This window comes from Capsicum annuum, chromosome 8 (genome assembly GCF_002878395.1).
Source record: "Capsicum annuum cultivar UCD-10X-F1 chromosome 8, UCD10Xv1.1, whole genome shotgun sequence".
Lineage (NCBI taxonomy): Eukaryota > Viridiplantae > Streptophyta > Magnoliopsida > Solanales > Solanaceae > Capsicum > Capsicum annuum.
Window position 1 is genome coordinate 78,930,630 of NC_061118.1, and position 27,175 is coordinate 78,957,804.

Consider the following 27,175-nt stretch of genomic DNA (forward strand, 5'->3'; position numbering starts at 1 on the left):
GTAGTAGATCAACTCTAGAAGCATAGACCAAACACTACCTCTAATATACTCTAAACACCGCTCGAATCAGCTACCATGTGGTGTACTCATACCTAGATATGCACTGAAAGAGAGCGGTAGGGGTTAGTACGGTCCACTTGTACTCAGTAGGTATCATAAGTTGGTCGAGCAAAGTAGAAAATGAAGCATATAAACTATACATTATGGGCACGTCCCCTCTAATAAAAAATATCCCAAATGATAGCCCACACCGTCTCCGTCAATAGTTCCATAATATACACATATACCAAAATACAAGTACAAGAAAGAAGCACAAATAGATAGAAATCATATCAAGAATGAAAATACAATAGAGAATGTACACAGTGTATGAAAAAAATGATGATAGTGATAATGATGAAGATGTGGTGCACGAGGTTGTTGTACAACCTCCTTATACACCTACCGTGTTGTTCTCACGGTGTAGGACCCATGGGGGGGGGGTCAACCCATGTACAATCAAATATCCATAACCAATCCAATATCCATTACTCCTTTCTGATACATACATTGGAAGAGGGTTATTAAGGATGTCACAATTTCTGTCAGAAAAAAGTCAGTATTTCCACAGTGGTACCAGTGTTTCATGAATGTATATGATATGAGGATGTAATGCTCACAATCAACCAGAAGGAGAATTTTGGAATCCAACAAATATACCAACCATGTGAGAAATAAATCTACTCACTAAGTCAACCATCCATGATCCAATATAATCCATATACCAATAGAGCAAGATATACCATAATATGCCATTTGATACCACACAAACACCAACTTAAACATTTTTACACCAAGAAAAATACAACTTATTACATAAATACCAAGTCAATAACATCATATAAGACTCCACACAGTCACACATAGCAAATAATGTTTCAAAACCACCATATAACAACAACGTAGGCCCCCATAATGGCACAAAAAATAATAAAGTCATTTCCATAATTAGTTCCCACACCCATAATATAATTTTATACCAATGTTTACTACCTAGACCAGTCTGAAGAAAGTTTAAGTCATAACCTATCTTGAATGGATAAAATTCTGGTCTAAACGTATGCAGCACAGATACTTCTACTCACGAACGGGATCGAAATCCACTAAAATATACAAATACATAATCTGCGTGTCAAAAGAAAGCCAACAATACCTTTATTTTCTATTTCCAGGTTGGGGTAAAATTGGAACCCTAAGATGGATTTTCAAAAAAGAAGCAAGAACTAGAATTTAAGTCCAGAAATATATTATCAAGATTAAAGGTATCTATAGAAGAAAATCCAAGTGAAACTGGATTGAAATTGGGGCTTAGACCAAAGAATTACTAATTTAGGTATTCCAGGACAAAATCCACAAATTCCATATTTGAAATCTAGTTTTAACAAGATTTACATAACAACGATCAAAGAACAATAATTGAAATAGGGGTTTATAGCTTACCTCAGTTTGAAACTGAATGAAATCGTCCAAAACCTCGATAATTTTAAGCTCCAAGTCTCTAAAATTGCGGAAAATTGAGAAAAAAGGTATATATACTCAGGTGCTGCTAATGCAGAACCTGAGCCGCTTTAGCAGTCAGCACTTAAGAATCCAGGTGACGATAAATGGATACCTCCCATGGGTTGCAGGCCACTAAAGCGGGCCCCAGGCCTCTTTAACGGTTTGTGCTAAAGCACCTAGGTTACTGCCTAAGCGGTACCTATTTGGCTAACCAAGGCTGCCAGAGTTCCTTGTGCTAAAGCGCCCAAAGGACCTTTTGAACGGTCACACTAGTTTTATTACACAAGCTGTACGGACTCCTCGAGATTTATCAAAAATCTAGAGAACACAAACATACTTTTCTATCCTATCAAATTCAATGCTCTAGACTTAATATTGATATTAGATTTCCAAAAAAATTATCATTTCCAGAAAATTGACCCCCACAACCTAATTTCACAACTTTCCAAATTGAGCATCAAAATGAGATAGAAAAGCCTTAAAACCACACCATCTATGTTACCAACCTAAAATTGACATTTCAAATTTGTTGGAACAGTCTATTTTGCCATCCAACACATAGAATTAACAAATGCTAATTGAAGTCAACTATAAAGCTTTTTTAACCTTCAAAAACCACGAACTCGAACAAATAACACCAAACAGTGGGAACCATACAATTCATCCCCACATCCCAAAAATACCATAAGAAACCACAAAGAGGGGTAAAATGGTCAAATTATTCAAAAATAGATAAGTCACAAAAATCACCAATAATCAAGTCATTACATTATCCACACCACTACAAATCTAGTTCGTTCTTGAACTATATAAGTAGGGGAAAAATACCTGAATCCACAAAAATTTAGGGATAACTACCACATGTACTAGACTTGACCTCTCACATAGTATCATCTACAGGTCGAGGTCTCCACTGGACCTTAACCAATAGAATATCTCTAGAACACAACCACCTAATATTCCTAGCTAGAATAGAGATGGGCTCCCCAACAAAAGACAACCTCTCATATAACTATACTAAATCCTAATAAATGATGTGATACTCATTTGGTATGTAACGCCGAAGCATGGAAACATGAAAATTGGAGGAACGACTAATAAATCTTGGGGCAATGCTAACTCATAAGACACATCCCTAATAGTACAAAGAATCTCAAAGGGTCCAATATACCTAGAGATAATCTTTCTTCTCTACCCAAACCTCATCAAGCCATTCATGGGTGACACACGAAGGAAGACTCAATAACCAACACTATGTCTGAAATCATAAAGCCTACGATCTGTATAACACTTCTGCCTTCTCTGAGCAACTCTAAGTATATCCTAAATGACCAAAACTTTATCCAAAGAATCGTGAAGCAAGTCCGTACTTCAACGTCTAATATTAAGAATCTCAAACCAAACAACTAGAGAGTGACAACTCCTACCATAAAATGCTTAGAAAAGAGCTATCTTAAAAACAGAATGGTAGCTATTATTATAGGAAAACTCCACCAAAGCTAGATGTTGCTCCCACTAACCTCCAAAGTTCATGACACAAATGCAGAGCATATCCTTCAAAACGTAATTAATCTGCTCCAACTTACCGTCGGTTTAGGGCTTAAAAGTTGTGCTAAAATTAATTCAGCCACCCGACTCCACTTAAAAAGTCATCAAGAAGTGAGATGTGAACATTGAACCTCTATCTGAGAAGATAGACACTAGTATACCATAAAGATAAAATATCTGACAAATATAGATACACGCTAACCTCTAAGTACTTAAAGAAACCTAAAGTAAAATGAAATAAGAAGATTTGGTCAATCAATCCATGATGACCCAAATACTATAAGAACCACAAGAAGTATGAGGCAACCTAGTCATGAAGCCTATAGTGATCCATTCCTATTTCCACTTGGGAATGGGTAACCATGAAAGAAAACAACTAGGCCTAAAATGCTCAGCCTTTACCTGTGGAAACATAGGCAATGAGCTACAAAATCTGCTATATCCTTTCTCATACCACCTCACCAGTAGTGTTTTCTCAATCATGATACATCTTAGACACTCTCGAATAGATAGGGTACTTGGAACAGTTAGCCTCCTCTAAAAGCAATCTAATCTAATCACCCACTCTCTAAACACAAACTCGACCATTAATCCTTAACACACCATTTATATCAAGCGAGGCTTTCTTTTTCTATCCACTCAGCATATTATCTCAAATCACTCTCAACTAAATATTATCAAACTGATGAGCACAAATATGCTCCATCAAGAAAGACCTAGCATCAACGAATTCCAAAACACACCCAGGTGTCAAAATATAAAGCATAACTATCTAGTTAGCCAAAGATTGAACCTCAAAGCTCAAAGGACTTTACTAGGTCAAAAGATGCACCAAGCTACCCATGTAAGTCAAATTCTAGCTCAAGATATCCATAACCACATTAGTCTTGCTCGGACGCTAAAGAATTGTAAGATCATAATCCTTAAGCAACTCAAGCTCACGGCGCTTCCTTACAATAAGATCTCACTGGGTAACAAAATACTGAAGGTTATGATGATCTAAAATATCATAATGGACTCCATATAAGTTGATCCACAACTTAAAAGAAAAAACAACCGTGCATAACTCAAAATCATGGGTAGGGTAATTCCATTCATGGTGATTCAACTAGCAAGAAGTATATGCAATCACCTTACCCTCCTGCATCAAGACAGAACATAAACTAATGCCTGAAGCATAAAAAAAAGAATGTAATACCTACGCCCTCCTTTGGAAAAGTCAAGATAGGAGCTGATGTTAATAAATCCTTTAACTTTTAAAAGCTAGCCTCACAAGCATCGAACCATTGAAAGGAATTCTTCTTTTAAATCAACTTGGTCAATAGAGCTCTATGAGATAACAAACTATCAAAAAGCATTAATAGTAACCTTCTACAACAACAAAACTCTAAATTGTAATAGGAGAAGTAGGCCTAGACAATCACAAACTACTGTAATCTTGGTCGGGCGAACCATAACGCAATCCTTAATCACCATATGACCCAAGAAAGAATCAAATTACAACAAAAACTCATAAAACATAGCATACGTCTTCCCATCCCTCAATCTTTGGAGTATAATCTGCAAATTCTCCTCATAATCGTCCTCATTCTTAGAATAAAACAAGATATCATCTATAAATATGATAACAAAGGATTCAATATAAGATCAAATACCCAATTCATCAAATCCATGAATGCATCTAGGGTATTAGTATACCTAAAGGATATGAACAAGAGCTCATAATGACTGTACCGAGTATGAAAATCTATTTTTGGAATATTCAAAGCTCTAATACTCAATTTGTAATAGCCGAACCTCAAATCAATCTTTAAAAACATTAAAGAACCCTAGCGTTGATTAAATAAATCATTCATACGAGAAAGAGGATATTTACTTTTAATGGTCACCTTTTTCAACTATCGATAATCAATACACATATGCATAGAATCATACCTTTTCTTCACAAAAAAGACAAGAATATTGCAAGGTTACTAGGTCAGATAAATCCCTTATCCAACAACTCCTTAACTGACCTTTAATTCCTTCAACTTTATCGGTCCATCCTATAACGAGGAATAAATATAGGATTGGTGCCATCTCAACATCAACAGCAAAGTCAATATCATGATCATGATGTATACCATGCAAATTAATAGAGAAAACATCCATAAACTTACAAAAATATTAACAGGATTTGAAAGAGGTAATGAAGTAAAACTAATACCATAAATATAGGCTAAATAAGACAAATATTCCCTATTGACCAAGCGTTGAGCTTGGAGAAAACATTATCTCTCTTGGAACCCAAATAAAGAACACTATTCCAAGCTATCCTCGACATACCTGATGATAGGCTTATGGTCTTAACATAACAATCTAGGATAGAATGAAAAGGAGCTAACCAATCCATACCCAAGATGACATCAAAATCTACCATACCTAGGATTTCATAGCACCAGATCAGTACACTCGATCCACCACTAAAGAGTCTCCTATAGGGGTAGATACACAAAAAGACATGGCAAGAGAATCCCTTATAGAATAAAAACATAAAGCAAAATATATAGACACATAGGAGAATATCGAATTCAGATCAAACACCACCAGTGCAGATAAAAAATAAACACGGATGATAACTATAATAGCATGGTCGAAAGCCTCTACCTTTGGGCTGGTAGGTATAGCATAGCACTATCCACCACCACTACCTGACTGAGTTGACCCATGACCACTTCTACGAGCACTACTACCTCCGCCTCACACAACTTTAGTGGAACCTCTATGGCCTGACTCAATAGGAGGAGGTATGGCTATGCTAGAATGACTATCCAAAGTTGTTGATCAAGAAGACCCACTACCTAAAACCTGTAAGGCTTCCAGTAGTCTACTATGATACCTATAAAAAACTCTAGAATCTCTGCCTTCAGGAGTGTGATCTCTGAAATGGCCCTAACAACACACCCCTTTTTCATATCCTTGAGACATTTGATGAATAAACTCTGTCTTCTAAGTATGATCCATTATACTCTGAATTGATATCTGTAACACTACTATTCGGGCAATAGTAAGCTAAATTAAAACATCCAATCCCTTCACAAACTTCTGACTCTTCTCAAACGTGGTGATAATATAGTATAGAAATATCTAGACAAGGTACGGAAGTGAGCCTCATGCTGCGCAATAGTCATGAATCCCTACTCTAGATAATCAGACTCACCTCTCATCTAGTCCCTCAAACTGTAAGGCATAAACCTATCCAAAATGGTGTCAACAAACTGATCCTAAGTCTTATTTGGATAAATAAGATGTTTGCTACTAATTACAATCCCTGGATGCATCTTTCACCTAACAAGTAGTGTATGCAACCCCATGGGAGTCAAGTAATCTGATATTATGCAACTTCTCATAATAATCAATTAAGAACTCATAGGCATCCTCACCTACAGCACCAACAAACTTGGATGGACCCAAATAAGTGAATCTCTATAATATCTTTTGATCCTAGGAAGAAATAAATATACCCTTAATAATAAGAGGCATACTGAATCTTGCTAGCTGAGATCCTACCTAATGGGTAACCTATAGATGAAGGATAAACTCCTAATCTCAGAATACCATACTAGAATACTAACATAGAAGGACAAATAATATTTAGAGTTTGGGGAGTACCATTAGTAAATATTTGTACTATTGGAGAATCCACACTCAAAACTAGAGGAACACCATAAGTAGACTCTGGCATTGACAGAGGTACAATACTCAGAGCTTGAGGATTGCCAAGTGACCTCAAAGAAACACCCACAAAATAGGTTGAGTAAGTGAATTAGTAACCTCTCTAGGACCAGGGTGGAAAAACTCTGTGGGACCTGAGTAGGCCTTATATCTCTAGCATTCTAAACTTGAGGGTTAGGGTAGATCCCCCTAGTACTACCTCTAGAAGGGCCAAATCCTTGTGTCCATTCAGTACCTCAGGCCCATACACGATCTTTAAATCTCTCTCAAGATTATGCCCTTTTCTCATATGACGACTCTGTATCTCTAACCTCACAAGATCTAGTCCTTATTATTTGCAAAGAAAATAGTGAAATACAATTTAAAACATAAGATATTGCAAAAAATCTACATGATATAGAATGAAATAAAAGGAAGTTTTCTAAAGATATCTCATAACCCCTCGAAGATAGATATGAATGTCTACATATTTGAGAACTGTACTAAACACCTCATTTTTACAAAAATAAGACCAATGAATTTGGCTACTCTGATACTAATTTTTCACAACCTAAAAACCAAAGGTCAGGATAGAACTTGTCACGGAAAGCCTCAACAAGTAAGTTTATCACCAAAACTGATATAAAAAAGGAAAAAAACTAAGAAACCCAAGGTAAGACTTCTAGTATAAAGTAGAACCACATATTTATAGTAATACCAGAAACGTACATAATAAAGATGCGATAAATGTCCCAATATCTAGTGTCACAATGTAAGAACCAACTAAATACATCTCTAAGTCAATATATACAACTGCTAGTCCAAAAGGAATGTAATGTGTCTCTAAATAAAAAACAAGACATAAACTAAATAAGAGAAGGTAGTAGATCAACTCTAGAAGCATAAACCAATTGGTACCCCAAATATACTACAAACACTTCTTAAATTAGTTATCGTGTTGTGCACTCATACTTGGAACTACATCAACAAGGTACAGTAGGGGTGACTATAGTCTACTTCTTCTCAGTAGGTATCTTAGGGCGACAGAACCGAGTAAAAAATAAAGAATAAAATATACACTATGGGTACATCACCTATAATCAGAAAATATCTCAAATAGTACCACACTGTCTCCACTAACAATTTTACAATATACATATATGTCAAAATACAAGTACCATAAAGAAGCACAAATAGTCAGATATCATATCAAGAAAAAAAGAGAAAAGAGAACATCTACAATATATAAAATGCAATAAATACGATAATGATGTGATATACGATGTCGCCACACAACCTCTGTATACACCACCGAAATGTTCTCTCAATGTAGGACCCAGAAAAGTTCATCAACCCATATTTAATTCAATAGCTATAACTAATCCAATATCGATAACTCTTCTCCAACGCATACATTAGTAGAGGGTTTTTAAAGATATCATATTTTCTATCTAAAAGCTAGTATTTCCCTGGTTGTACCAATGTTTCATGAATTTATAAGATATAACGATGTAATTCTCTCAACCAACAGGACTAATAATTTCCAAATCCAAGTAATATACCAACTATGTGAGCAAAAAATCTACTAAATAAGCCATCCATGATCCAAAATATGAATACGCTAATGGAGCAAGATATACCATAATATGCCATCTGATAACATATAAATACCATCATAAACATTTTTTCACCAATAATAGTACAACCAATTACATAAATACCATGCTAATAACATCATAAAAAACCTTACATGATCACAAATAGCAAATAATGCATCAAAACCACCACAAAAAAATAATAAAGCCATTTTCCTAATTAGTTCCCATACCCATAACATGGTTTTACACCAATATTAACTACCCAACCTTATCAGAATAAAGTTATGCCATCACCTACCATGAATGAAGAGAATTGTATTAAGGAACCCTTCAACATGGATCCTTCTCCTTACGAATGAGCTTAGAATGAAATAAAATATAAAAATATAGAATCTACATATCAAAAGAAAACCTATGATTACCTATATTGCCCATTATTGAGTCACGGTAAAAATGGACCTCTAAAAAAGATTTTTTGAAAAGATGGGTAAAAGACAAAATTTTACTCCAAAAGTATATTACCCAAGATTAAATAAATCTATATAATAAAACCTAATTGAAGATCGGTTCAACTTGGAGTTTAAATCAAAGAATTACTAATTTAGGTCTTTCAAGACAAATTCCACTTTTGAAATTGAGTTATAATTAGTTTTAAATGACATGAATTGAAAAAAAATAATTGAAAAAGAGATTTGGAGCTTACCAAAGCTTAAAAATAGAAGAAATTGCCCAAAAACTCCAAAATTGAAGCTCCAAGTCTCAAAAATGGTTGAAAATTGATAAAAAGGGTATATATATATTATGGTGCCAGTAAAGTAGACCCTGGGCCACTTTAACAGACAGTGCTAAATTGCCCAAGTGACTGCTAAAGCAGTACCCTTCCTGGGTTGCATGCCACTTTAGCGGTCGGTGCTAAAGCGCATGGGTTATTGCTAAAGTGATACCTTCTAGGCTAACTTGGAACTCTAATATGCCAAATAGGCCAGTAAAGCACCCTTCTATAAAGAGACCAAAGGGCCATTTTAGTGGTCACACTAGTTTTATTGCACCAGCTATGGAGAGTTGGAAAATTCTAAGTCTCTATGGACCCATCAATATTAATCCAAAAGTAGGATAACGTAAACAACTATACTACCCTATGAAATTTGATGCTTCAGACTCTATGGCGATATCGAATATTATAAAAAATGTTGTTTTCACAAATTGACCTCCAATACCTAATTTCATAACTTTCCAAATTGAGGGTCAAATTGATATACAAAAGTTGTGAAACTATACCAACCATGTACCAAACTATTATTCCAAATCTGTTGGCATAGTCCATCTAGCTAATCAATGTATAGAACAAAAATTGTTGACTAAAATCAACTATAAAGCCTTTTTAACCTCCAAAAACTATAGACTCACACAAATCACACCAAAAGGAATTGACAACCGTACCAATCATCGCATACTCTACAAATACCATAAAGGAGCCATGGAGAGAGATAAAATGGTCAAATCACACAGAAAAGAATAATTCACAAAAATTATTGAAAATCATATCATTACTTCTTTGGACTTATTGAACTCATAGTAGTAGAAATTGGAATCCTTAGTCTAGTTTTTTAGTACAAATTACCTTAGTATGAACTTTTGTGGTTTAGCAGTAGGCCCAATATCCCTCTTTATGATCAAATATTCTAATTAGCTTATTGTAGATATAAGAGGCCTTCTTTCATTATTTTTCATATATTCTTAAAACCAATAAGTATTTAGACATCTTTTTAATTCTTAGCTAGACTTGGTAACCTGCATTTACTTTTAAAACCGATTCAAGTCCAGCAATTATTATTCATGTACGATATTTAAAGATCGGTTTGACTTTGGTATTTACTACTCACTTATGATATTAGAGTTTGGTGTGAGTCTAGCATTTATGATTTACTATTTATTAAGGATTTGGTTTGAGTTAGTCGTTTATTGTATGAAAGGTTTCACAGATATGGCTTCATTAGTTGCTGACTTTATGTTTATTATTGTCGATACTTCTCTTTTGATTGCATCCATCAGGCTTATGATGTCTAGATTAGGTTTTTTTCTTTTCACTGCGTTTTCTAGGCTTCTAAGTTCCTAGTCAAGCTATTTTTAGCATGTATTTTTCTTGATATTATTTACCTTGTTATTTATAATCTATAAGTCAGAGCAATACTTTAGGGTTGCCCTTTTATCCTGGACTTTAGTTTGCATTCTCACATTTTATTATGCTTTTATTATGATCTAGCACAGTTGGTATAGTAATTACTAATGAGTACCCATTGTTTTAGAGCTCATACTACACATTTGCATCTTTTTCTTATGTAAATTTTAGTATTATCCATCATCGCTAATGTTCACTTCAGTGAATTCTAGAGTTTAGATATAGAGTGAAATTTTAAAGATAAAGTTGATTCTCTCCCCTGCTACTACTTTTGTACAGTCTTTCTTTTTTAGACTATTTGTATATTAGCACTATTAGTCCTCTTATTCTCTTTATTAGTAGCACTTGTACCGACCTTACTAGGTCCTGGGATACTCTTTTGGCTATTTTCTCTCTCTTTTATGTAGGTATGTTATTGTACATATATTTTATCACATACAATATATTTGTATGATTAATTTTTGTATTCCTCATACCTTCCACCAACTATCCCATTACATGTCATTTTGGACTATGGTTTGGCTTACGAACTAATGGGTTAAAGTGGGTACAATCATGATGTGAGAAATTGGTTCATGTCACTATCATAATTAGGACTGTATATTTAGGTGTTGTTATGTAATTTCTTATTGTTTTCTTGTTTTTTGTGGTAACTTAGAGTAAATTGAGAAAACTTGGTGCACTCAAAATAAATAAAGCATGTGTAACTATTTTTAATGTTTTAAAATAATACCCCCTCAATAAAAATTTGTTTAGTATTATGATGTAATATCTTGGCATGTGTTTTAACCAATGTTTGGATAGATATGGAATTAGGATTTTTCGTATGTGAACATGTCCTAACCTTTCATGAACTGAGTAGGTCGTAACTTAGATAAAAGACTTGAGCCATGAGTGAGTGAGGATTCTACCTGGTCGGTGTGTGTGTGTGATCTAGAACTTTCCCAATTAGTCTTGTTAAAGTTGTAAGATAGGAGGTTTGTAAGCAATCCTAGGCAATCTTTGTTTGAAAAAGTCCATTATAGCCTAAATAATCTTACCAAATGATCATGTATCCCTTGAACTCAAACTTTGAGCTATAATTGACCTTTTATTCAATCTACCCAATTCACCTTCCTAATTGGTACAGTGAACCTTATTTGTCCCTATTCCCTCCTTTGTAAGTGTGTATCTCAAATTAGGCAAGTTGCCTAAGTTAAGGGTGGCTATAATGTAGGGATGTGTAGAAATTTGGTATAAAGAATTTGTGGTAAAAAAAAAGGGATTCGGAGGTGGTGTGAGCAACATACAAATTTGTGATATAAAGAAAAATGAGAAAGAAAATAAGAGAAGGAGAGATGTTGTTAAAATAAAACCGCACATAGGATCCAAAAAAGAAATAAAAGTGTAAAAGGGATAAAAAAAATAAAAGAAAGTAGGAATGTTGAGGAAAATGTACTATAGTGCCAAGAAGAATTGATTCACTTTACCTAAATGTATCATACTCATCCCTAATCCTACATTACAAGTCTATAAAAGACCTATAGTATCCTAAATGGATTGTCTGAAAGCTAGCATAGAAAATAAGGGCAAGACTAAGGTATCAAACCCACATGACTTAACTTCATTATAAGGGTGAGAGATTTGATTTAGTCCCAATTAATAGAGTCAGTTTTAGATATTGAGTGATTTAGGATTTCTTTAAGGTAGTCTAGGGCTTGTAGTCTAGTTGCTTCTTGGTTGGGAAGTGCAATGGTTTAAGTGTTGGGTTGTTTATTCACAATGTATTGCCTTGTCCATATCTTATTATGTTAAGGTACTTGTTTTGCACATACATTATATTGGTTGATTATGCTACTTGGATGGTGTTGAAAATACTATTTTTGGTAGCATGTTGAAAATATATTTTGTAAAAGTGACTGCCATAGTGATCGTGGTTTTGATCTAAGTTAGCATCTCTATCATGACCCGAGGCTACACCTAGTCACAAATACGGTGCTTACAGTCCCGAAAAACCACAAGTTAAACCATGAATTGGTACCTACTGTGAGCACTGAAAAATATGGAAATAAAATACACATGTGCAAAAATAACTGAATAATGCCAAAGGTTTTACGTACTGAGATTAATACCAAGGAGTTTTTGAAGTCCAAAATATAAATGAACAAATTGAATCTGACTAACATAATTAACAAACCAACTGACTATCTAAAGTGTCAAAAAGCCTCTAAAACTGACTAAAAAGAGTTGATGGAACAGGCCTCAACTAACTCAAACTGGCAAACTGAATCAAAGTACTGAAATACTGAAATAAACTAAAATAAGACAGCATGTCCTCAATAGATGAAGACTCACCATGACTACTGATGCTGATAGGCTAACTGTCTATGCGTGGTCAGGAGCCTGAGCGTCCGAACCTATCGTATTAAACTTCATAGCTCAAGAAAAGAGTATATGATCAGTACTTTGAATGTACTGGTATGAGAGATGATGTTAGGCTGATATGCATGGGTTCATGTGCATGAATAATAACCGACTAAATAAATAGCATGAGGTAAGTAAATATAAATGTATCAAATTATGAAATCTATGAATGCATGACCATAAATATAATATGATTTTGAAATAATCTATAAACTGAAATACTAAATTACTGATAACTGAATAACTTTTAATTGTATGCTATGGTCAAAAAGACCTAAAACTAAATTCTACATTGAATATTGGACTGAGACTGTGGGAGGTGTCATCAAACCGATATAACTCGATATGAGATAATTGGGGTCCAAACTGTAACCCTATTTGGAAGAGTGTAAGTACCGTGCCACGAGTACTAACAATGGATTTGTGGATCCACTAAGGTAAAGTCCCAAAGGACAAAATAGTCACCCTCTACTAGTAGGTGCCCTGGTGAGATATGTGTCAACCCTAAACTAGTAGGTTAACATCTCAAACCTAAGCTGGCTACGTAGTTCTGCAACGCAGGGATTGCTACTAAGAGTCACACCTTCTACTGGCAAGTGATCCCCTATCCCTAGGTTCGCTCGGTGCTAAATCCTACTCTCAACTGAACTGACTCAGATTTCTGAACTGATCTAAGTTTAACTGATTATGATAACCGACTGAATGAAAAAGTTCTCATACATATCTAAAATCATTCTGAAAGATACTGAGACTAAGTAAACAGCTAAGTTTTGGGTATTCATAACCTCCAACACTGAATAGAAGTATTAATAAAGGCATATATAGCTTTACAAAACATAATAAGGATCATTATTAAATATTCATCTCTTAGGCATTTCATCAAACACACGAGGGTCATGAGTTAAAGAATGGGAATACTTAAAACATGTGATAATAGCATAATTTCAATATTTAAATCTTGAGTTAAGGATTTAACATGGGAATAATCATCATTCAAATGTATCAAGGGATAGTTGCAATGAAATCACATAGTAAACATGATTCGGAATTAAAGTTCATATGAGTTTCATGGATATAATTCATAATAACATGTAACAACAATAATTTAAACTTAAAAATGAATTATTGGACTCCATTGGTTAAAAGGGCTCATGGATGAACATCAAACATACCTTAAAGCTTTAATCATGAAAGAGAATTAACTTGTCTTGAACGTTCTTGTATTGGGAATCACAATTTCTTGGTTTTCTTGATGGGAAGGTGCTTGAACTAGATGAACTTGAGGAAATTTTAGGATTTATTTTAGAGAGAAATTGAGGAGTTTGGTCATATAATGCCTTAACTGAAGGTTAATCCAGTGTTTTACAGATTGGGGCAGTGGGAAAAGACAAGACTGCCTCTCTGGGATTTAAATTAGTGACTGGAACGCTAAATTGAGCATCACCATGATGCAATAAAATCCTCATCTCTATACACACTGTGACACAATGGAATCACGATAAGGTACTGGAAACAAAATCCAAATGTGTCTTAATTCTCATCCAAAAAATCTGAAACTTCTTGGGATCATGCTCCTTATGCGCCTAAAAATAAATTAACTAAAAAACTTACATCTCGAGGTTAGGAAAATAACTTTAAAAATCATCAAAGTTAAGAGGCCAAAAATAAAACTAAATCCCCAGCACTTAGCTAAATTTTGAAGTTCTTAACCTCTTATGCATGCACTATAAGCTGAATTGAGCTAACACTAATACAGGATATTACAATATCTCCCCCTTGGGAAAATTCATCATCGAATGAAACTAATTAAGCTAAGAATACTAAGGGAACTGAAATCATATATTGAACATGCATAACTGAAAACATGGTTACATGACAGAGTCTGAAATATGATACATGGCTGAACTGATTCATGAATTCATAGAATTACAGGAAGATGATTATTTAGCTAGAAATCAAAATGGAAAAGAGATAATATAAGGGAAAATGTTACCTTAAACTGAGTCTGAGTTTATGGAAAAAAATAAGGGTACTTCATACGCATGTCTGCTTCTGCTTCCCAAGTGGCTCCCTCAACGGACTAATTCTACCAATGAACTTTCACGAAAGGAACTTCTTTCTTCCTTAGTCTATCGATCAGATGATCAAGGATTTCAACTAGGATTTCTCTGTAAGAAAGTATATCCTATACACCTGTACTTTCTGAAAGGACTACTGCAGCTGGGTCACCAATAAATTTGTTTAACAAAGAGTCATATAATAATAGATGCACTAATGCCAAATCTGCATGAAACTCAAACTCATAAGCTACTTTCCAAAGCGACTCAAGATCCTGTACGTTCCAACATATCGGGGACTGAGCTTCCCCTTCTTGACAAACCTCTCCACTCCCTTCATAGGAGAGATTTTTGAATAGACTAAGTCATAAACCTTAAACACAAGGTATTTTATCCTTATATTTGTATAGGATTTCTGGCGGCGTTGGGATGTCTTAAGCCTCTCCCTGATTAACTAAACCTTTTCCATCGTATCAAGGACTAAATTTGGCACTATCAATGCAGTTTCACCTACCTCAAACCAACCAAAAGGAGACCTATATCTTATTGTATATATATTCTCAAACGGAGTCATCTAAAATTGGAATGATAATTGTTATTGTAGGAAAGATCAATCAAAGGAAAGTGATCATCCCAGCTACCCTTAAAGTCGATAGCACATGATACCAACATATCCTCTACGTTTTAAATGGTCCTTTTTGTCTGATATTTATCTGAGTGTGAAAGGTAGTACCGAGACAAACTTGGGTAGCAAGACCCTTTTGAAAAGCTTTCCAAAAGTAAGAGGTAAATTGAGTACCTCTATCTAAAATGATAGACAATGGGTCTCCATACAATCTAACCAATTCTCTAATATATATCTTGGCATAGTCCTTTGCTATATAAGAAGTATGAACTAGTAAGAAATCAGCTGATTTGGTTATTTTGTCTACAATAACCCATATCAAATCATGCTGATGACTCCTACGAGGAAAACCTATCATGAAATCCATGTTCACCTCTTCCCACTTCTAAGTGGGAATACTAAACTCCTATAATATACCACTAGGCCTCTGGTGTTCAACCTTATCCTACTGATAAATAGGACACTTAGCTATGAACTCTATAATATCCCTCTTCATACCACTCCACTAATAGATTTCCCGCAAATCACGGTACATCTTAGTGGCTCCTCGTAGAATAGAATAACGCGTACCATGTGCTTCTACAAGGATTCACTATCTTAAACCATTTACACCCAGCACACACAGCCTACCCTGATATCACAACACACCAACTCTCCCTTGGGAGAAAACCTCTACGTTCTGATCTTTATCTGATTCCTTTAATTTAACAAAACTAAAATCCTGATCTTGCTTCTCCTTCACTTCCGTAGCCAAAGAAGATTCTGAACTATACTGAATCCACCAACCACATACCTAATCTAGCAATATGATGAACCTCCCTGACTAACTGCTTCTTATCATCCTCTACATGAGAAACACTACTCATATACAATCTACTAAGGGCATCTACCACTACATTGGCCTTGCCCAAATCATACAAAACACTCATATCATAATCTTTCAACAATTCTAACCACCTTCTCTAATGGATATTTAAATTTTTCTAGAAAGATACATACTGTAAACTTTAGTGATACGTGAGCCAATCAACATGAACACCATATAAATAATGCCTCCAAAATCTTAAGGCAACTAGAACAACTTCCAACTCAAGATTATGGGTAGGGTAATTTTTTTCATGGGGTTTAAGTTGTCAAAAGGCATAGGCTATGACCTTACCTCTTTGCATCAAAACACATCCCAAGCCAACTCTAGAAACATCACAATAAATAACAAACCCATCTAAACTATCTGGCAAGGTCAAAAACTAGGGCTGAGGTAAGTCGAGTCTTCAACTCCTGAAAACTCTTCTCACGAGAATCTGCACACTGAAATTTGACTTTCTTCTATGCCAATCTAGACATGGGGATTAAATAGATGAAAACCCTTAAACAAACCATCGATAATATCAACCCAAACCCAAACAATTCTAGATATCTAATGGAGAGATAGGGTTGCACCTGTTTCTTACTACTTCAGTCTTTTTAGGGTCAACTCTAATGCCATCATCAGAAATAATATGGCCAAGAAAATCTACTGATCTTAGCCAAAATTCGTACTTACTAAATTTGGTGAATAACTAATAGGCTCTAATATTCTGAAATATAATTCTTAGATAGTCTGTATGATCATTTTTATTATGGGAATAGACAAGAATATCATCAATGAAGACTATGACAAACATGTCCAAGTACTGCTTCAACACTCGATTTATCAAGTCTATGAAGGCTACTGAGGTATTCGTTAGTCCAAAAGACATAACTATAAATTTAAAGTGACAATACCGAGTTCTGAAAGATATTTTTGGTATGTCACATTCTCTGACTTTGAGCTGATAATAGCCAGATATGAGGTCTATCTGAGAGAAATAATTGGCACCCTAAATTTGGTCGAACAAATCATTAATTATAGGGAGTGGGTACTAATTATTAACTGTGACATTATTCAACTGACGGTAATCAATATACATCTAAATAGAACTGTCTTTCTTTCACATGAAAAGTACTGGAGCACCCCATGGGGAAACACTGGGCCTGATGAATCCTTTATCTAAGAGGTCTTTTAACTGTTATTTCAACTCCCTAAGCTCAGCTGGAGCCATTATGTAGTGAGGAATAAAGATAGGCTGGGTATCCGGAAGAAGGCATATTGCAAAGTCAATTTCCCTTTTGGGAGGAACTTCAAAAAGATCTTTAAGGAACAAATCTGGAAATTCACTTACTACTGAAAAGACTCAACACTGGGAGTCTCAGAATTAGAGTCTTTGACTCGAACAAGATGGTAAACACACCCCTTCGATATTATTTTTTTCTCTCTAAGTTAAGAAATAGCTGATCCCTAAACATTGAAGTATTACCACTCCATTCAAGGACTAGTTCATTTGAAAACTAAAAATGAACAACTTTGTTTCTAAAATAATTTGAATCATAGTAAGAGTGAAGCCAATCCATACTGAGAATTAAATCAAAATCAGTCATCTCTAACTCCACAAGGTCTACTGAAATGACTTTCTGAGATGCTATAATCGAGTAGTTTCTGTATACTTTCCTGGCTAGAATAGATTTACCCACCAGGGTAGACATTGAGAAAGTCTCTACAAAAATTTTAGTACAGACACTAAAATAAATAGCTATGTAAGGGGTTACAAAAGAAAGAGAAGATCTTATATCTAACAAAGCATAAACATGTAAATGGAAGACCTGTAATGTAATACCCCAAAAATCTAGTCCAATTTTAGAACCATAATTCAAGCTCATGCAAAATAAATTATCGTTCTTTAGTAGTTTTATGAGTGAGTTGGATGTATATTAAGGCCTCAAATAACTCCTAGATATTAGACAACTCAAAATATCCCTTGCCAATGGAGTTCTTGAGAAGAATGTTGCTATAGTCTGCTTTAAATGAGCATATCTTTCTTATTATTAAGAGTTTTTAATCTCATGATCCACTAAGTGATAGATAATTTAATTATATTTCCAATGATACTAATTTTTTCCTTAATCTAATTTTGGGATAAAAATTTATGCCTATTTTACCAGAGAGGTATCTGTTTGCCGAGGTACGACGGCCATGGTTACAGGCCGTCAAGCTAGTGATGGCCAATCAATATAGGCTGCCAACCTTAGTTAGAGAGGTCATTTTTTGACCATAAACTAATGGATTGAGTGATGTTCAATCACCAGAGTAATGATCAGTCACCTAGACCGTCTACCAGACTCGTTTAGCAGCGTAAGCACGATTTTAATTAGATTTTTCGATCTTTTTCCACCCTTTTTAAACCCCAATATTAACTTAAACAATATAACTCCTTATACACTATAAACATCAAAATTAGGGTTTCTTTCGAAGGTTATCTCCCAATAATAATTCAAGCCCTTCTTCAAGAAACTAAGAAATTCAAGTTCTTCAAGTTCAAGAACTATCAAGAAAACATCAAGATTTGTGTTTCCCAATCCAAAAACATTCAAGAAAATTTAATTATATTTGAATATTAAAGCTTTAAGGTATGTTAGATGTTCATCCATGGGCCCTTTTTACCCATGGATTCCAAGAATCCAATTTCAAATTCAAAGTTATGATTTCTTTCAAGTTATTGTAAATTTAACCATGAATTCCAATAAATATTCATTCTATACCATGTTTACATGTAATTGTTGTTGTTATAAAACCCCCACATATTTTAATGGTGTTGTTCACTGAGCTAAACCTTAATTAGTTATTTTAGTAGTGAAATCATACTATTACTCAAGTCTAAAACTGTTCCCATGTTTAGTTTAAACCATGAATTGCAAGTGTTTGATGAAATGCCTTAAATAATGACTTTGAATACTGACTATATGTCATGTCCTCAAAGTTTTAGTATGATCTTGTTGTTATTGCTATCGAGCCTTGGGGGTTTGGATACCGGAAATACAACTGTTTACATACTTTCAGTATCCTTAGAACTATTTCAGTTAAACCATGAGCATAGCTGATTTCTCAGTTATTATTATCATAATGAGCACTATCAGAACTCATAATTAGTTAAACATAGATTAGTTCAGTACTCCGAGTCAGTTTAGTTAGGAGTAAGATTTAGCACCAAGTGAATACAAGGATGACATCTTCCTTGTCAGTCAGGTAGAGTCGTTAGTAGCAGTCCCTGTATTCTAGAACTACATACACAGCATAGGATATAAGGAGTCACCCATCAATTTAGGCTTGACTTCCTCTCAGTGGTCAGCCATCAATTTAGGCTTAACATCCTGGTCCTTTGGGACATCGATTTACTGGGTCGACATAGCCATTGTTAGTACCCATGGCACGGTACTAACACCCTTCCAATTAAGGTCATAGTTTAGACCCAAATCAGCTCAAACTGAGCATGTCGGTTAGATGATACCTCCCATATTTTCAGTCCAGTATCTAGTTTAGTATTTAGCCTTAAGTTTGCTTGACCATAGCATATAAATATCAATTTCCATTTATTAGTATTTCAGTTTACAAACTATTTTAGATTCATGTTTTATGCTTGGTCGTGCATTCTCAGTTTTAAAAAATTTTCTGCGTTCTTACTCTGTACCTCACGCTATACATTTATTTAGTTATTACTCATGCACAAGAACCCAAGCATATTTGCCTAACCTCATTTAGCATACCAACACATTCAAAGTACTAATCGCATATATTTTCTTTGCACTATGATGTCATATCTTATACATTCGAAAAATCAATTCCCTGACCATGCTTAGACAGTTCAGCTTATCAGTAGAAGCAACAGGGCTGAGTCTTCATACATTGGGTACAAGCTTATTGTAATACCCCATACTTTTTCTAGCTTAAATTCGTCCCTAGAATATCAAGAATTTGCTTCAAAGATGAATACCATTATTGTGTGGAAAATTGAATAAGCTTTTCTTTGATACCAAATTCGCCCAATTTCGACACTTTGTGAAAATGTTAAAGCATTTTTAGTAAAATAGTGTGCCACTTGGACTCTCAGTGCATTGTGTAGAAGGCAAAATCTGCAATTGTCAAATTTCAGTGGCACTCTATGATAGCCCCGCATGTGGAGAAGCCCATTTTTTCAATTGTCCCATTCCAGTGAGACTTTGCGATTGTGGAGCGTCGCACTAAAGGCCAAAATGCCAATCCAAGGTCCACCGCGATTGCAGTGCATCGCGGTGAGTGCCCAGTTCCCATTCTTCCTTTTCCAGTGAGCCACTATGATTGTGGCACATCACGATGGCCAACCAAATTGGGAAAAATATTGTGTTTTTCAGTTCCAACTTAGAGTTTAAAAAGGGTATTTTGGTTAATTTCTAAGGCCCGAATCCATCCAAACATAAGATTTAAGCTTATTCTAAGCACATTATGCTCATTATTCACCATTTTCTTCAAAAGTAAAACCCTAGACCAAAAGCTCCTTATCTAACAAATCCAAATTCCTCCATTTATTTTTCAAAGAAATTCAAGATTAAGGATTTCCAATGCGAGAACTCCAAGAATTCATCTCCCAAAGAACAGTAGGAATCTAAGATTCAAGCTTTTTATTTAAGATCATCAATTAAGCTATGTGGGATTATGAATAAGGATACTTCTTTCATCCTTGTGCCCAAAACATATTTTAATTATGAATTTACTGAATTTTATATGATTTTCCATAAAATTGAAGTTAGGGTTTATACCCATTAATGTTGCTTACAAGCTTATGAGATTTTCAATGATTTAGAAGTTGAATTACATGATTATGTTCATATTTTCATGCATATTGCTGAAATTTCTAGATTTTAAGTTGAATTATGAATGTTTAAATTACCAAGCATGAATATTATGATGTTTTAACATGAGATTTAAGCATAGATTATTTTCTCAAGATTGATTTTTTGATTTGTAGAAAGATGATGCTTTAAACATCTTATGAGCAGATTATTTACAGATTTTCAAAAAAAACTTTGATCCTTTGATCCTCAGTTTAGCTATGGAATCCACTTTACAGATTATTACAGATTAAAGAACTCAGGATATCTTTATTTATAGATTTGCTCAACTAAATACATAATTGGTTTCAGATAAACCCTTATGCTAGTTTTAAAGTGGATTTCCAATAGAATGAGCATAACAAATAAAAAGGGAGTAGTATTTAGTACCGAGCGGGAAGTGTGTGTTTACCACATCCTACTTCAATAGAACTATGTAGCCAACATAGGTACAGATTATCAGATTATTCCTATTTCTATATGGATGACAGATTTAGCTTATGATCGATCACATGGGTAGGTTATATTCCCTTGCAAGAGTATAACACCTCTCCCCAATATGAGATTTCTTCCATAGGAGGACGAGACGTTGGACTCCAAGTTAGCTCATATGGTTTTTGTCTGTTAAGAAAATGTCCCTGCTAGTAAAAGTAACAGTTTTTAGTACTGTTTTAAGGTATTTTCTTTCATATAAGAGATAAAGTACTCTCTTTAATAGTAAAAGAAGAATAGAAAAGTTTTTAGAAAACTAAGTGTAAAGGCTCACAAGTTTTACTCAGATTATACCTTACAGAAAAGATAATAGCTACATATTTGAGCTTTTAGATTTTAGATTCAGTAGTGAGTCCTTCTAAACTTTGATAGAATGATTTAAAGGGAGAATACAAGTATAATTTTTAGAACTAAATATTATGGATCACAAGATTTATAAAGTATGTTTTGCTTCTTATTTCTACATATTTCAGTATTTCAGATATTCCAGCTTAAGTGAGTCATCTACATTTAGCATGCATTGTTTTATAAAAGTTAAATTGATATTGTATTTTTCCCAGATTCCATCATTATTATATTTCTGCATAGTAATCTAAGTAATTTATACATATTATTTAGTTCCTTATAAGTTATGCCAGTAGAAGGGTTAGCTTGGGACCTGTCATGGTTCTAAGCACTGTGTGATATCTCAGGACTAATTTTTGAGGCGTTACATTTATCTTGGATCAATTATTAAAGTGGTTCTATTATTAAACAGTCGAAGTTAATTGGGGGCTTGTCCCATCAACTCCATAGTTAGTAAGTTTTAGAGGCTTTCAGTTAGTCAGTCTATCATTAGTGTTTTATCAGTCTATTTTGGTATGTTTCAAATTTCCATAAGTGTGACACAGTAATGTTTTTAGTATTTAAACCTTTGTCATCATTCAATTATTTCTGCACATGTGTATCTTATTACCATATTATCTAGTGATCACAGCAGAATCAGTTTATGGGTTAGCTTATGGTCTTTCGGGAACATAAGCACCATATGGCATTTAGGGTGTATTTTAGGGGAATTACAAATCAGAGACTAAGGTTTTAAAGTGTCCTAGTGAGTCTAAAAGGAATGTTGAGTAGAGTCTTATACATGGGTATGAAGCGTGCCACACTTATGGACAAGAGGCTACAAGATATTTTAGGAAAGGTTTTTCTTCTTTCAATATTCATGCCATACGAAAGAGCATGAGATCTATTTAAACTCTTTATAATTCATCCTCTATTCTGTTACAGACCATGCCTCCCTGAAAGTATAACGAAAGAAGGAATGTGAATCAGCCCGCACCTTCACTAGTTTAGGATGATCCCCTGAATGAGCATGTTTCTCCCGCTAAGTTTATAGCTACCTTGACTATCTTAGATCACTTAGTAGAAGCTTAAAATTATTAACCAACTATTATCCCATCCATTCTAGTGGCTAATACCACTACAACTAGGATTTGGGACTTTATCCAAATGAATCCTTCTTTATTTTAGGATCCAACTCTAATGAGGATCCAAAGCAGTTCCTTGATATGGTTCAGAAGGTAACAGACATTATGAGTGTGACTTATAGTAGGAGTGCAGAATTGGCTACTTACCTATTACAGGATGTAGCTCACACTTGGAATAAGCAGTAGAAGAGAGATAGAGGCATAGATGCAGGGCCTATAGAATGGGAGAAGTTTGTTACAGCCTTTTTAGATAGATTCTTTCCTTTAAAGTTGAGGAAAGCTAAGGTGTTGGAGTTCATTAATTTTAAGCAGGGAAGTATGAGTGTGAAAGAGTATTCTCTTAAGTTTACTCAACTAGCCAGGTATGCTCCTCATGTGGTGGCTGATAACAAGTCTAGGATGAGTAAGCTTATATCTTGTGTATCTGATAGTGTGGTCAAAGAGTGTAAGACCACAATGTTGATAAAGGAAATAGACTTGTCTAGACTTATGGTTCACGCTCAGTAGACCAAGGAAGAGAAAGTTAAAGAGAAAGAAAGAGATAGTAAGAGGGCTAGGATAGGTAGTTTTAATATTGCTCAATCAGAGGGTGGTAATCGTTCACTGTTCATCCACAAGTGTTCAGCCTTAGTTTCATCTTCAGCTAGTGTTCCAGTACAAAAATATAGGACTGATAGTCAGGATGGAAGCCAGGCTCCAAAACCTAGGGTAGTGTGAGCAGTGGTCATACCTATCTACTTTGCAGAGAATGTGGAAGAAATTACCTAGGTGTGTGTAGCGCTGGCACTGATATATGTTTTGGATATAGTAATCCAAGATATGGGAATGTAGAGTAATGGCTTAGATATCAAAGGATTTGTGCTAATAGAATTAGTTCAACCGTTCTCCAGTTCCATTCGAACACCCTACTCAGCAGGGCACCACTTCTAGTGCCACCATTGGTCAATGTCAAAATAAACTTTATGCACTCTAGCCCTGACATAATTAGGAAAGTTCTCCTAATGTAGTCACAGGTACATTATAGGCCTTTCATATTCTTGTGTATGTTTTACTAGACCTCAGAGCTTAACTTTCTCTTGTAACTGCCCATATAGATGTCGACTTCAGCTTTAAACCCAAAATATTAGCAGCACCCTTCTCAGTATCTACCTCAGTGGGTAAATCAATCATTGCCAGGCAGGTATATAGAAATTTCCTAGTTATAGTATCCCAGCAAACTACTTCAATTGATTTTAGAAGTAGAGTTGTTAAGTTTCAGTTTCTCGATGAACCAATCTTTGAATGAAGGGACAGTACCTCAGTGCTTAGGAGTCGAATTAAGATTCCTTTTCATAATTCTATGGTAGCATATAATCAAGAATTAGAACCATGAGACCAGGAGTTTATCACCAGTAGTAGAGTTGGGATAGTGTTATATGAATTCGAACATATTATATTTTATGGGGCTAGTTGTATGCAAGGTGAATCAGTAGGCATGTAGTAGTGTTTACAAGAATATAAGTTTATTGATTCAAAAATTATGTTGTGAATGTGATATTTGTAGTTTATGATAAAAGTCGTATGGTTATAAAGATTTAGGGATATCCATATTTTGTGTTAGAATCTAATTTTTAATATTTAAAGGTTGAGCTAATAAAAAGAGGAATTAAAAATTCTAGGTTAGTCAATTTTAAGTTATTATGTGATGATTGTTGGGGCTATAGAGTGCAAAGAGTTGTATCTCAGAAGAAGGTACTAGTATCGGATTTTAAATTATCAGGTATAGTATTTTAGGGAAAGTATAGTGTTTATGAACATTATTCTACCCTAGACTCTAGAGTAAAGTGGTGATAGTTTAATTCAGATTTGTGGATTAAGTGGTTCATAGACTTAGTATAATGACTTTAAGCTAAGAGGGAGATGGTAGAATAAGTAACCAAGTCAATCTCTCAGATCCTAGTAGTGATGCCAGTAAATGTAGAAAAGCAGTAGAAGAGGATGATACCCAACCCATCCTTATCTCAGTGCATGGTTTTTTCAGTCCTCACAATATTTACTCATGCCTTCATGTCAACTCCATGATCATAGGTCATGTTAAAGAACATCATAAAGAATTATATGTATTTCCAGTCCCTAGTATGAAGAGTTCTAGCTTGTTCAATAGTACAAACCATGTTCCATGAATTTACAAACTCCAAAATTAGGTCATGCAGTTCATGACTTATGTAGTCATGTTTTACCATGTGTTTGATTCTAGTACTCATGCCATGCTCTCAATTGTCAACGAAATTCAGATCTTGTATCATGTATGTCCTCAGTTTAAACCTCTTTAATGAATCTATGTTGTGAATACTCTATTCCTCAAGCCTTAATTTCAGATCCCAAATATTCAATCATGATTCAGTTTGTATATGTCCCCTGCATTATCTCAGTATTTCCTTAGTATATTAGCAAGTCAATATCGTTCGGGGAAACGATCTATCCCCATGGGAGATGTCATAATGCTCGAGTTTTTGTTTCCTAAACCTCTCATATTTTCTTAACAAAACCAGATCTAGCTTGAGGTAATAGTTACTCATAAGTTAACTCTCTCATTTCTATCTCAGCCTTATAACCATTCTCATGTCATTGCATGTATTCAAGAAATAAGTTTAATTCATTATATTCAATTTATGCATCATCTTTTAGAATCAATTATGCAATCATGTTCCAAGTTATGCATGTTTAGTACATGATCTCAGTTACTTCAGTACAGTACTCTCACTCTAACCAGTCTCATTTGTTAATGAATGTTTCAAAAGGGGAGATATTGTAAAAGCCTAAAAATCCAGACTAATATTAGAACCATACTTCAAGATCATGCAAAATAAATTATAGTTCTAGGGTAGTTTTATGAGTGAGTTTGATGTATATTAAGCCCTCAAATAACTACTAGTTATTAGATAACTCAAAATATCCCTTACCAATTGAGTTCTTGAAAAGAATGTTGCAATAGTCAACTTCAAATGAGCTCATGACTCACCAACAGATAAAAAATTGAATTATCTTTCCAAATATACTAATTTTACCTTAATTTGATATCGGGGTAAGTATTTATGCCCATTTTACCAGAGAGGTGTATGTCTACCGAGGTACGACGGCCAGGGTGATAGACTGTCAAGACAGTGATGGCCAGTCAAGCAAGGCTATCAACATCAGGTAGAGAGGCCGTTTTCTAGTCATAAACTGATGGATTAAGTGATGGTCAGTCACCTGAGTGACAGTCTGTTACCTATACCATCAATCGGGCCCATTTTGCGACGTAATAATGATTTTAATAAAATTTTTGTCCTTTTCCGCCCTTTTTAACCCCTAATTCCATCTACTTAAAAAATATAACTCCTCATTCACTCTAAACATCAAAATTAGGGTTTCCTCCTAAGTTTATCTACCAAGAACAATTCAAGCCATTTTTCAAGAAACTAAGAAATTCAAGTTCTTCAAGTTCAAAAACCATCAATAAAACATCAAGATTTGTGTTGCCCAATCCAAGAACGTTCAAGAAAAGTAAAGTATCTTTCAAGATTAAAGCTTTAAGGTATGTTAAATGTTCATCCATAGGCCATTTTCACCCATGAAGTCCAATAATCTAATTTCAAATTCAAAGTTATGATATTTTACAAGTTATTATGATTTTAACCATGAATCCCCATGAATTTTGATTTTATACCATGTTTACATATAATTGTTATTGTTATTAAACCCCTACAAATTTGAATGGTGTTATTTGCTGAGTTAAACCTTAATTGGTGATTTTAGTAGTGAAATCAAGCTATTACTACAAGTCTTAAAACTATTCTCATGTATCTTAAACCATGAAATGTAAGTGTTTGATA